General features: G+C 43.8%; 1 protein-coding gene across 3 annotated transcripts in view; it reads left to right on the forward strand.

Moving 5' to 3' along the window:
- Window positions 1-14,663, forward strand: part of ULK4 (unc-51 like kinase 4) — a 1,725,799-nt gene that overhangs the window by 1,052,141 nt on the left and 658,995 nt on the right. The gene's annotated exons all lie outside the window — the stretch shown is intronic.

Below are 14,663 nucleotides of genomic sequence, written 5' to 3' on the forward strand. Positions count from 1 at the left end.
GAAACAAAACCATAGTATATACAATCTTATTTTAAGATGACAATCATTTTTATTATTAAAAGTTCTAACAGTGTTGAATACATTCAAAATAGCATATCATTTCATAAAAATACATAAAAATATACATAAAACACCATATACGTGGCAGCAGTTATATTTCCGACGCACTTTTCTATTCATGACTGTGGTCTTGTTTGAACACTACTTTTGGCTGCATTTTTATCAGAATATATGTACCAAACCAACATCTAAGATTAATCAACAGAAAAGAAAAAAAGTAGCACATATATTAGATCGTAATATATTGGGAGGCAAAGAGAAACGTGACGAATCGCCCTATCAAAAAGATATGTGATCGTATTCTACAACCTCTGGGTACAGATCCATCTCTTCAATAGAATTCTGTGGCAATTCCTGACGAAGGCATCCTTTACGCCGAAATGCGTGTCGAAAATATAACTACTGCCGCGTATATGGTGTTTTATGTATATTTTTATGAAATGATATGCTATTTTGAATGTATTCAACACTGTTAGAGCTTTTAATAATAAAAATGATTGTCATCTTAAAATAAGATTGTATGGTTTTGTTTCACTGAGTTTAACACTATAGAGTGAGAATTATCTTTTCAGTTGCCTAGGAATCTACTTTGAACATATATTTACCTTGTCCTAGGAATTGTTCTTATCAATTCAGTCAGGGGGTTCTTGTTACTCACATCTATTCTCCACCGAACCTGTCCAGCCTCCACCTCCTTGCGTGGAGATTGAGCAGCGACAGTTGATTCCATTTGACTTGCCCCCTGAAGTCTGTGATATCATTCTGGCAGCCAGGCGTCCCTCCACTAAATCGGTATACGCCTGCTGGTGGAACAAATTTGTGGCATGGTGCACAGCAAAGGCTGTGGATCTCCTTTCTGCCCTTCTTTCAGAAGTCCTTTTGTTCCTTCTTTCTTTGGCCTGGCAGGGCTCTACTCTGGGCACTATTAAGGGCTACCTTTCTGCAATTTCAGCCTTTCTCAGGCTCCCTGATCAGCCCTTTCTTTTCAAGTCCCCTGTTGTAAATAGATTTCTCAAAGGCATTACTCACCTTTTCCCTCCTATTCCGTTTGTGATGCCGCAGTGGGACTTAAATCTGGTTCTTACATATTTGATGTGCGCTCCTTTTGAGCCGCTTCACAACTGTCCTCGTCGTTTACTGACTTTAAAGACTGCTTTTCTGGTGGCCATCACCTCCGCTAGGCGTGTGAGTGAGCTCCAGGCTCTTTCCTGTAAACCTCCTTTTCTGTCTGTTCATCCGGACAAGGTTGTGCTTCACACTCGTCCTTCCTTCTTGCCAAAGGTTGTTACTGCCTTCCACATCGGACAAACTATCACCTTGCCCACTTTTTTTCCGCACCCTTCCAGAAAGGAAGAGAGGCCCCACTGTCTGTACCCAAAACGTGCGCTCTCATTTTACTTGAATCGCACACAACAGTTCCGGGTGGATGACCAGCTCTTTGTTGGCTACGTAGGCACCAAGAAAGGCTGAGCTGTACACAAGAGGACTATTTCCCGCTGGGTCGTCTTGTGTATCAAAGCCTGTTATTCTCTGGCTAAAAAAGAACCTCCGGTGGGGTTGTGCGCCCATTCTACCAGGGTGACAGCAGCTACTACTGCTTTGGGACGTGGTGTCCCCCTGCAAGATATCTGTCAGGCAGCCACGTGGGTCTCGCTGCACACTTTTACTAAGCATTATTGCCTTGACAGTCAAGTCCGGAGAGACTGCTTCTTTGGCCGTTCTGTTCTCCGTGAATTTCTGGTGTGATCTTGGTTCGCAGACCCACCACTGGGGTTGGTATTGCTGGGGTATGTTTTCTAAGGTAAGAAATCTATCACTAACGTGTCTGTTTCAGATGCACAAGTTACTTACCTTCAGTAACGATATATCTGTAAGAGACATTAGTTAGTGATAAGATTCCTTACCGCCCCACCCATCCTCCCCGTTCTGCGAACTGATTTCTAGGATTAAGGTCATCCCTTTCAGGGCCCTAGTTTCAATGCACCAGTGTTCAGTATCTTGCATGGCTCTGCGTTCCTGGCGCGGAAAGTCGTGTACAGAACTGACGTCAGCGCGTGTGGGCAGCGTCTAAGTAGCTGCCGCGACATCATCCCGCAGATCATGACTCCTACGACGGACGCGGAGCCTCACGACACGACCTTCCGACACGCTGGAGTACTGCTGACGAAAACTTTCCGGATCCAGTCTGACGCCTTGGGGTAATTCTAAGGTAAGGAATCTATCACTAACTAATGTCTCTTACAGATATATCATTACCGAAGGTAAGTAACTTGTGCATTAGATTAGAACTCCAAAGGCCTATTGCGTGAGAGCAAGAACTCTTTTACGAAAGAACTCAGGTCAAGGATATAGTGTTACATTGGAACTGTGTTTCTAATAGATGTAATGCATGTTCTCTATAATTACACCCATGCTTTATCTGTCTCTAACTCTAAATCTTAGCACTTCTGTACCTGTTTGTATTGCCCTTTTCTCTCTCACTCATTGCCTTTTTCTCTCTCGCTTCCGTGTTTTATCACCTTTTTGGGTCTCGCCTAGGCAGCACTTGCGCTGTCTGTTCGAGACATGCTGTATTCAGGTATGGACTTGAAGCTCCGCCCATTTTCCACCCATCTTTTAATTGGCTCCTGTCACTGTCCTTTGTACATGGTGGCTTTTCATTGGTCAATAGGCTTAGTAGTCCCTCCTTAGTACCCTTTTCTCTTCTGTTACTTGGTACGCCCTGCAACACTTTTTTTTTTTAAATGCAACCAGCAAGGCATGCCTCGGCTGATATAATGGCGTCCGGACCTTTCTTTTGTTATTTATGGTGCCGAACGTGGTGCATGTTTTTTTATTTTTATTATCTTTTGTTATAATGGCAGCACCCATGCTTTAGCTCTTAACAACTTAAGCTAAAGCGACGTTGCCGCGATTGGTGAAGCAATCACGGCACGTAGAGATTGAAAAGCAGAGGACTCAAGATTGAACCCTGCGGAACTCCAGATGTTAAGGCCCAGGACTAGATTTAGCAGTGTAAGAGAAAACTTGAAAGGAACGATCCTTTAAAAATGAAATCAGCCACTGCAAGGCTACACCTACAATGCTAGAGCTTTCAAGGCGATCCACCAAAATAGAATGGAATACTGTGTCAAAGGCAGTGCTCAAATTCAATAGGATGAGTGCTGCTGTGCCCCCACAGTCAAGCTGCTGCCTGAGGTTCAACGTGACCCCCAAACGAGCCGATTCGGTACTGTGACCAGGATGAAAGCCAGACATCGATCAGTGAAATAGCTTATGTTTTGTCACATGTACAGAAAGTTGAGAGTTAATGTGTTTTTCCAATATTTTGGAAAAAATGGAGAGAAGAGATAAAGGCCAGTAATTTGACCAGCAAAGGGGATCTAAGCCAGTCTTTTTCAACAATGGAAGCACAAGAGTGTGCTTCCAATTACGAGGCAACTGACCCAGTGTTAGGGAGGAATTAAGAAGCTTACCAATCACCTCAAGGGCCAGCTTGTCCAGTCAATCTGAGCTTAGATGGGGGGAGGGGGATCAGGTGAGGAGCCAGACTTAATGTTTCCCAGTAAGTTTTTCAAAGAAATTAAGCCAATTGGGAGCCAGGCCTTAACTTAACATGATCCATAAGATGTAAAGTCAGGGGGAGCAGTTATGACCTGGTCAGAAAGTTGAGTGGTGGGAAAAATGAAATTGTCATGAGGAGAGGAACCCAACTCAAGCTTACGATGGATAAATATGACTTTATTATGAAAAAACAGCGTAAGTTCATTCTAATGATGTAATGAAAGGGAAGGGGCTGGCAAGAACGCATCCAGTGCAGAGAGTTCTGTCACAACTTTAAATAGGGTTTTCTGACAGTTTTGGGTGGACATAATTTTAACCGTGTAGAAGGAGGCACGTGCTGATCTGCATAGAGCGTGATACTTTTTTAGTGCCTCCAAATAAGTGGCTTTGGCCTCTGGTGCATAGTGCTTTCTCCAAAGTCTCTCCAGAACTTCACATTGTTTTTTTTCCACTGTAAGGGAGTCGGTAAACCACGGAGTGGGGGGAAGCAATCTAGGTTGGGATTTAGCGGAAAGAGGAAGAATGGAATCAATAGCCTCAGACAGCCAGTGATCAACTAGTAGCTGGTCTGAGTCCAATTGAGATGAAATAGAGGCAGTACTCTGCCGAAGCAGCTCATTAAGTGCCTTCATATCAAGTTGAGACCAATTCTGCATTTTCTTAGGCAAGGTGGAAGGACGAGGCGAGGAAGCCAGTGAGGAGTCAATAAAGGAAGGAATAGCTTGGTGATCAGACCAACCTAGCTGAATGGGAAGTGCAGTGGACCTAGTAGGGAGATTTAAAAAAATGGGGTCTAGAAGATGACCTGCTACATGGGTAGGTAAGGAATTGATGAGTGAAAGATTCAGGGTCAAAAGATCATCCAAGAGAGTTCGGACCGATTTATTGCTGGGATCATCACAATGAAAATTCAAGTCCCCCGAGCACTGAAAAATTTGCCACTCGAGGGGCAAGTGATTCAGTCAACAGGGAACCCCAGTTGTTAGGCGGTCCAGGAGGACAGTAGGTGAGGGCACCAGAAAAGGATTTAGGGGAAAATTGAAAAGAAAAAAGTAGGGCTTCACTGTTGGGGATCATAAGTGCCTCTATTTTGCAATTATAATAAAATAAAAAAAAAAGAAAATGGCGATTCCTCCACCAGTTTTCAATGGTCTATTGATACTTAATAAAGCAAAATTCTGTGGTAGCGCCGCAATCACATCTGGCATGGACCCCTCGTGGAGCCAAGTCTCAGTTAAAAAAAAACCACATCCGGATCTATGTCAACTAAGAAGTGAAATAGATGCAACTAGTGTTTGGAAAGGGAGCGACAATTGAGACTATAACAGCGGGAAACCTTAGGTCAGGGGTCTTCAAACTGTGGGGCGCGACCCCCAGGGGGGCCGTGGAGTGATGCAAAGGGGGTCGCGCCTTCCCAGTCACACTTCTGCCCAGGCCCCACACTTCCCCCGTCCTGTGTCGTGTCTCAGCCCGGGCTGCTGCAGTGAAACTTGAGCTGCTGGGGGCTCAGCTGGGCAGTGTCTGGATTCCTATCTCCGGCACCCCCGTGTTTTTTCACAGGTCTTTAAAGACCATTTAACATGCCTTTGTAAACTGGTTACAGAGGCTTAGGTTTTTTTGCTGGTTCCAGTACCCCCTGGGTCCCCACTGTGCCTATTCCTTACATTTGGATTTTACATTCACTGCCGTAGTGTGAGAATGCATTTCATGGAAAGGAATACAAAGTTGGCTTCCTGGGGGCGCCGTGAGTGAAAGTTTATTGTGCTTTTGAAGCACCTGCTGCAGCGTTTCTTTCCCCGGCAAACCAGGCCTCACATAAATGTCAAGATAACTTGTGTGATTAATGATCTTCCTGGAGAGAGATCAGAATTTTGTATAGTTGAGGTTTTGACTTAGGTGAAGTTAGTGCAGAGGGTTAATATGCCTGCTGCAAAGAACGTGTACCAAGTAGATTACAGAGTGTGTATGATGTGAAGAGATCAGCAGGTTACTGCTTTCAAAAGAGACATCCTTTTGTTACTTGCAATTTATAACTTAAAGTCCTAATATAGAATAGTGAGCTATTAACTTTCATCCTAGAACAGCATGCACACTACAAAGAATACATTATTAGACCATTGATTAATGTTGCAAAAAGGGTTAATTTGGCTAGCAATCAATTCTTATTATTAAAGGAAACTCCCAACTATGCTGTTTCTTTTTCGACTCTGAGTTTGTGCTTCTCCACACCAAGCACTCTTGAACTATACTGCCTACCAGTATGGATGACATGTGACTCCTATACTTTTAGTCCTTTGGCTTATGTAACATTTCCTATACACTGATTTACACACTTATGATTGATTGTCTCTGTGTAATGTGTGTGTGATGCAAAGTGCTCGGACACCCTACACTGGTATGAGTGGCACTATATAACTAATTCAATGCATCTGAGAGTGTGGGGTTATGGAGACTTGGTCACTGTTAAAGGGTGCTAGTGAGAGAATCCGTGGTGGGGGTGGTCATTGGGGGGGCACCAACAAACATTGTTGCACAGGGCACCACCAGCACTAAAGCCGGCCCTGGGAAGTATGCACAGATAAGCGCTGAAAATACCGCTTTAGGTGACTGCTTTTTTTTGTACCGACTGGGCCATCAAAATAATCTGCTGGTAACCCTAACCATAGGACTGGAAGTTTGTTGCAGGATCAGCACATTATTTATTTCCTTCACCCTCGATCCCCGATTAATGCCGCAATAGTTTAACTTAGATCTTAAAGTCTACGCCCCCGTCAATAACATGCTGAGTTACTTCATGGGTCTGGGAATGCACCCTGCATTCAGACAACTCATTCCTCATTCTCGCCCTTTATTGTCACGCTCACCTTGCACTCACAGTGATCACAATGCACTCACACTGATCACCATGCACTTGCACCATTCACCCGCTCACCTTGCACTCACAGTGATCACTCTGCACTCAAAATGCACTTGTCCTGCTCACACTATACCTCAACCTGCAGTCACACGAGTACACGAGTACACTACTCATCCTGCACTCATGTGACACTTCACTCACCTGTCCCCCTCACTACTCAATATGCAACTCACTCAAACAAGCCCATCAGTAATCATACATTCATTCATCCCATTCTGAACTTGCATCCGCACCCAAAATGAGAGAGGACAGCAAGGGAGTGAGAGAATTTGATTGAAGAGGTCAGGGATGAGGAGAAATGTGAATTGCCGAAGAGAAGTGTGGACACGCAAGAAGTGAGTGTGATCCAAAGGTGAGGGCTTCTGTTAGAACAAAGGGGACATGTGAAAGAGGAATGGGGGGACTGGAGAGGTGTAAGATACAAATAGACAAAAATTTGAATGAAGAGACGAGGTGAATGAGAAGTGCTGAGGGGCACGGGAGGTGACAGGGCCAGAGAGGCCATGAGATAAATGTGAGAGACTGTTTGAGATGAGGGCAGTGAAAGGACAGAATGTCAAGAGGTGATTAAAGGTGAAGTGAGAGGTTGAATGGGGAGAGTTCAGAAGTTGTAAAAAGGGGTGAAAGAAAATGACCTGCAAAGTGAGAGAGGGATCCGGGGTTAGGAGAGGAGAGAGGGATGGAAGGGAGGGGGTGAGAGGAAAGCTGCGTGGGTAAACGGCTTAACTCTACACAAAACTGCCAGGGTTTTAAGGGACCCCTGCTTCTTCCGGTTAGGGCCAGGTGAGCTTCTAATGTGGCAGCACGTATTGCTGCAGAGTGGAAGGCCCTTCACAAAGGTTGACTTGAAATCTTTCTGATGATAATTGCTGTATTTTGGTTATAAATGGGTACTGATTGGGTGAAATCTTTCCTCAGCGTTACTGTGTGTAACAAACATCAAAATAATGAAGTAATGCTATCCCAAAATACGCGGCATCACATAACCTCATTTACATTTTCATCCCACGCAATTTAGTCAACAGGTTTAGACATTTTTGTCAGGAGGGGGTCCTTACGCCTCAAAATGTTGACAGGGGGGTCTCGGCATCCAAAAGTTTGAAGACCTCTGCCTTAGGTGGATGTGAGACAAAATTGTCAACTCTGGAGACGTGAGAAATCTCTCCATCGTACCACAGCATGGGTTTAAATAAAGCAAACCCGGAAATGCCATGAAACTCGAGCCTGGCTGGTTCTGGAACGCCCTTCACACAATCGGCACACAGCCGCCGCGGAACCATGAAGAAAGAGAGGTTCCTCAAACTGTGCAAAAGAGCAGGGAGGCTAGAGCCCCACAAGTTAAAATAAATGCATCAAGAGTAATTCGCCACAAGTTAAAAATGCAGCAATTCAATCAGCATAAAAGCAAAGTATAAAAGGAGCGTTTAAGAGTGAGCTCAACTGACCTCACTAGGTCCATTCATTCTACCAAGGCAATGCCTTCCACTTCAGCTTCACCAAGAGGTGTTGCTGTGGCTGACATTTGTCACACGGCAGAATAGGCCATGGACCACACATTCACCAAACACTATTGTCCACTGGCGGCTTCTCCGTTATAGCAGAAGAGCGCAGCCCCTCCTGCTGCCAGCGCAGCAGGTACACACATTCATAGAATGATACAAAATACCATTTTATCATGTGTGACAGGCATGTTCTGCTACAGCGTGAGGGCAGGGGCCAGGACTGAATAGTGCAATTGTACTATTACGCCAGACCCCTGCCAGTGCGCCTGAAAGATAGGCTAACTGTCTACAACCAACCAATCTGACCTGAGCACTTTAGAGCCTGCGAATCCCAAGGCTGAGAAACAGGCGAGGGATTGCAGCCACAGGCCCCCAGCCGCAAAATGAGCGCTGGGTTAGTCTGCTCCAACCAATCCTGGAGCTGAGCTGCAGCTCCAGCATTGGTTGGATTTGCGTGGCACAAGGGAGGAAGTCCCTCTCTTTCCGCCCGAGAGTGCCAGAAGAAGCGAGAACGGCGAGCGGATCCTGTGGCCAGAAACATACTTCTGGTGAGTTTTTTGGGCATCGCACCTCACCAGATGTTAATGTTGCTGGCCGCTGCTGCTATTGTCCAAAGTTAGGGGTGATAAGGGATGGCCTTTCTGCCCATTCAATGCTACAAGTTTTCCTGGTTTGACCGTTCCTTGACTGTTCCTTCACACCCACCACCTAAGAAGGTCTTGCTTAGAAATCTATTCAACAGTTGAGGAATCTGTAGATAGAAGTAACCATCAGAAGAAAAAGTTACTTACCTTCTGTAACGATCTTTCTGGTAAATACTCTTCTTACAGATTCCTCGCCGGTACCACTTTACTGCTGCAGTTGATGACGTTACATCTTCTCTGCTTCCTAGGGCATGGAAAAAATGGATGAGGAACGGATGCTGGTGCGCTAGGATGGGCACTTTTTGTACCATCATGCTTTCATAGTTTCCAGCATCTAGGTGGAGCTAGCACCCCACTACCAGCCCAGTAAAGCTATGAAAAGTTTCTGGATGCTGTCTGGCACCAGGGGATATTCAACAGGTGGGGAATCTGCAGGTAGATAGAGTATCCAGCAGAAAGATCCTTACCGAAGGTAAGACATTTTTCATCAACCAGTGCATCGCAAAGGGCCACATTATGGCGTAGCAATAGTTGTACACACGGATACACAAAATTAATTTAAAGTTTTGGGTATTTTATTATATTTTTATTAATGCACTTTTCTTTCAAGCCATGAGTTGATTCATTACTTTGTGGATTGTAATCCCAATGGTGTTTCCACATTTTGTAAAAAAGTACTAACTCTACTTCCTCTTATATCTTCTTTTCGTGTCACCTTGAAAAAGGCCCTTGACTCTGAAACGAGCATGATGTGTCCGAAATGTATTTCTTAAAAGTGACAGATTTGTTTCAAATACATTTCTCTGTGGATTACTTTTGTGCCATTTTTGGATTTTAAGTGCATTTGCATTCATCACACGTTATGCTAAAAAGGTAGTTTTCTTTGCGGTCCTTTCATCATGAAATTAAAGTCTTTTCCAATGTAACTCATGTTTGCTCGTTTTTCCTCATGAACCTTAAACTGTAATTCCAGTGCTTAAAATATATTTCTATATTGTATTATATTTGGGTGGCTGCTGGCATTGCGATCTGTGAAAACAGCCATAGTTTAGAAAAATAAATCAAAATAAGTCCAATATTAGTTATATTTTTCATATCATTATGATTTAGGTCGCCCCTAAGCTTAAAATTGTTTTTCAGGCTCCGGGTGCTTGTAAACTCACAACATAACTGTATTTGCTGGAAATTAAGCTGAACCCACAAATCTGAGTGGCGCCGCCCTACCGAACTTCCTTCTACGACAATTGATTTGTTAAGCCTACATGCGCACTCCTGAATTATGTGCTGAAGCATCATATTGTTGTATAAAAAGGCCGGATTATGCCGATATTGAGTGTATGTTGGAGAGCTGGCAACATACATGTTAAAATATATTTATGCATACATTCATAACACACAAATCAATTCTATTGAAGGCAATGGCATGGCACAAATAGTCATAACTCATACATCTATCCATTGTACTTGTGGGTTAAGTGTCGTCAGGCTGGGTAATGCGGGTTCTAGTCAGATACAGTTATCATAGGCAGAGACTGATGTAGAAGATGTGTGCAGTGCAGCCATTGTAACGCCTCCTTAGGAAAAGTAAATCTGCAATATGCGATGCTTACGTTACTGGCGTGTTTAGTACAGCTTGCTATATTTTCATCATCACCCTTGCTTAGGGAATTGGAGGATCTTTGTGTGGCCTCCCAAAGATATGACAAAGCATGGCATGGCAATTACTGAAGGTTGGTTGTTCTAGGAGCGTTGGGGGATACTGTAAATACCCCCACATGATTTTCACATTTTAACAGTGATGAGGTGTTTTATCCTTATTATGTTTTGGGAGATTGCATGCCGTTGATTGTATACACAGTGTGTTGGAGCTGTGTGTGTTGGTTGCATACTTTGAGTGTAATGGTGGGGGAACTGTTCGAGTGAGGTAGTTGATTGAGCTGTGGTGTGAAGAGAGGATGAAAGAGAAGGCTAGTGAAGATTACCTGCTGACAGGAGAAGTTGAAAATTACCAGAGTCCATGGGCTTTATAAGAGAACAGGCCAGAGGTTTGGACTCTAAAATACAGAGTCACCCTGAGGTCCCCTCACTGTTACTGACAGTGGGTACTCTCAGACCCCACGCCTTAAGTTGAGGTAGGTGTAACCTGCATTGGACTTCAGATGGATGGGACGTTTACAAGGAGTCTAGTAGCTTGGATAGTCAGCGTTATAAGGTAGGATAGCGTGAGAATGAATCACGGAAAACGGCCAAGAAGGTTATCTAACTCCCAGTACTCGACATTGAGGAGCTGGGGGCGGGGGGGGGGGGGGGGGGGGTCACACTCTGGTTTTGATTGAAACATTTGTTTTCAATTGTGCTGGCTTCATGGAGGTTGGTTTTCAGGAAGGGGAACCAGGTTGCCAAAAAGGGTGATGAATTGCAGTAAAGATAAATCACCGAGTGACACTCATTCACTCACTGGAGATGCAACTTGACGTAAACTCACTAGTGACGAGGAGAATATCAACTAAGCTTTTCCATGTTGATTATGTTGTGCACATCACATTCAAGGAAGTAATAGTCCGGTTGATTCTGATGCTGAGTGCATGAACAGATTATGTCGGGCATCTGGGTAGTAATCAACTCTCAAAAGAATGTGATAGGCCAATACGATTTTTGCCATTAGATGAATTGAGATGCTATTTGGAAAAAAGTTATTATAATATTTTGGAAGCTTATGTTATTGTGTTATTGAGGCATTAAATATTACCAGTTACAACATGTATTGATTAGATAATCTTAATTTCTCAGCCAACCACAATCAACTGGAGTTAGATAACATAAAACACCAGTGAGGGACTGTCTGTGCTCCATCAGTTGTATTCTTGCATTAAATATGCAGAATACTGTCTTCAGTGCTACATATATGAAATAATATATAGTAACAATAATAGTGACGCCCCGTTTTTGGCTTCTGGTCGGGTGCCCGCTCTGATGTTCGCGGACGACACATTGTTGTGGTCGCGGACATCATCGGGATTCCAGCGGGTTCTGGACGGCTTTATGATCTTTTGTGCCTCGAGGGGATTGGAGATCAATCTGGGGAAAACTAAGTTTATGATCTTCAATCCCCCGAGGCACACCCGCCCGAACCCTGCACTAGCTGGTGTCCCCCTAGAAAGATTTAAGACCTTTATTTATTTGGGAGTCACGCTGACTGAGCACTTTGTGTGGGACGCTCAAGTAGCTAAATCCTCCCTGAGGCTATCTCAGATAACGGGAGGAATTGGAAGATTCCATAGAATCTCTATATTCAAACCTGTCACTCCTGTACTAGAGATTTACAAAATACAGGTGAGGTCAGCGGCCTTGTATGCTGCTGAACTGTGGGGCCATACAAACACATCCAACTTACAGAAGGTAGAACATGCTTTTATGCGTGGCTTGGTTGGTCTTCCCCAGAGCACACCTCTAATACCACTGCGTTTGGACATGGATCTAGAATCCGTTAGTGACCTGGCGGCTGTACGACCACTACTATTCTGGAGAAGGCTATGGTCTGTCCCCGAACTTGCAACTTTCAGAGGGGAATTTTTTGCAATTTGGAGACAGCTAAACTATAAGAAAATACCACGGCTACTCCATATAAAGACCTCCCTCTATCAATTTGGTTTGCCCCATCTCTGGGATACCCCGGCCATTAGCTGTGTGAGGACTCAAAAGTCAGAGATATTGGCGGCTGTAAGACTTTATAATTCCAAAATTTTATGCTGCTCGACCACTTTGGGTAGGTTGACCTCTGAGTTATTAACGGTGAAAACTGATTCTGGCTTCGAGGTATTCTTGGACTTAGTGCAGCCTCCTTTAGCTAGAAAATTATATATTCAGTTGAGGCATGGTTCCCTGCCAATCGGGGCGTTAACATCTAGATGGGATAAAATGATGGAGGGATGCGAAGTGGGTCGCACACCGCTCGTCATACTAGCAAAATATTTGCTAGTATGACGAGCGGTGTGCGACCCACTTCGCATTTTGTATTTAAAGCTCCCTGAGCTATTGGGTTGACGAGCCCGGATCCCGCACCCGCGCGCCTTGAGAGGTACTATACCTGATTTTATTTTTTTGGCAGTCTACTTGGCACCCCGCATACGGTCCTGCTCCCTGCTGACGAGAGGCAATTACCTCGAAACACGTGTCCAGGGATGGCATTTTAAACTTTACACTCGTGGCATAGGTGTACCCGCCGCTGTCACTACATTCTCCAGAATCCTATGGGGTTATTTGCTAGTATGACGAGCGGTGTGCGACCCACTTCGCATAAAATGATGGAGGGCATCTGCCCAGCCTGTAAAATTTGTAATGAAGACATTATTCATATCATGTTCTTCTGCCCAGCTTATAGTATGACCCGGAAATGTTGGCTTGTCCCTTTGTGCAAAAATTTGGGCCTCAGACAGTGTGCACAAGCATGCAGAGTTTTGACGTATGACACTAATCCCCTCATTGTTTATGCAGTTTCCCGCTTTTTACATGGCATGTGGCGGAGAAGGATGAATTTTACTTGATGAAATGCTTTGCCTTAGTTTAATTTTTTTCTTTAACCATGATAACTCATTGTTTAATAATTTTCTTAAACATTTCTTCTATTTATGGTCTTATTCTTGTACTTATATATATTTTATTGTACTTTTATGGTCTTATGACCGAAATAAAGTTATTCATGATGATGATGAAATAATCTGTTAGTTAACAGGTAGAATAACTTTTGTAGTCCTGCTTGTGCGTATTCCCATCTAGGAAGCAGAAATGAAGGCTCCCATATTCTTACGGGCATCCAAATACAAATTGATGTTCAGGATAGGCTACCTAAAATCACTGCAAAGTGAGAGGGCCTGGCTCTGATCTGCTGCTCCCATTAGTGCCAAGTAACAACTACTGTGTCCCCGCTTCAAATGGAAAGGGAGAAAGGGGATTTCAAACAGAGAGCTCATTGCTGCAGAAGAATTTATGAAAGCATTAATGAAAGTCCACAAAACCCTGTAGACTGATACTCTGCCAGTGAACGCAAGGGACACTTTAAATGCATCGAATGTAAATATGTATATTGCAAAGGAGATTTGTGTTTCAAGATTCCATGATAGACTTAATTTCATTACTATCTAACAGTTCTGCAGTCTTGGTGGCCGCAAACAACATTATCAAAGAGATTCATTCTAGAATGGTCCGTGCACCAGACTGCACACTATATCTGTTACATTTAATTCTTGCAGAGAAATGTTTGGAGAGCTGACAATATCGTTTGAAGATTTTAAGGGTTAATGCAGGAGGTCTTGAAACAATGGTTCTTGCATAACAATAACCTGTTGTCTTGGAAATCCCTGAAACCTCTAACGGATAGCTCCTTCCACAGATTCTCCAATTTTTTAAAACGTATTATTAAAATAATTCTCCCATTCAGTACATGGTGGTGCTGTGGCAAATACACTACATTTCACAGCAGGAAATGACATAGCAAACCCATAAAGGCAGCACAGATGCGAGGATCTAAATCTTCCTGAGCTGAGTGTTCTTCCTTTTTTACTTTAACTCTTGCTCAGAACTCACATTTGTCTTCTTTATGCACGTGGGACCAAGCATCACATAGTTTCTTTTAAGAGCCTGCGCTACACCCCCTGGAACAGCTCCCATTATTCTGTTTTTTGTGGTACCTTCCCACATGGTAGAGGCTGGCTGCTCTGTAAATCAATCACCCAGTATCAGAAAAGTCTCTGCAGAACCTTTTTAGAAAGTACTTCTTAAGGCCCGAATAAGTATTCCCACACCACGGAAAACATTTTGGCTGTGAACTTGTGGCAAAGGCTCTTTTGTCAGAGGGTGCTAGTATGGATAGCGTCTCTTAGAAAAGAAGAAGAAATACTAACATAGGAAATCTGTATGAACTGTTAACTCAATCTCGACACCGTCTCCCACCGCGCACACGCTGCCAGACTCCACGAC

Source organism: Triturus cristatus, chromosome 10 (assembly GCF_964204655.1).
Source record: "Triturus cristatus chromosome 10, aTriCri1.1, whole genome shotgun sequence".
Lineage (NCBI taxonomy): Eukaryota > Metazoa > Chordata > Amphibia > Caudata > Salamandridae > Triturus > Triturus cristatus.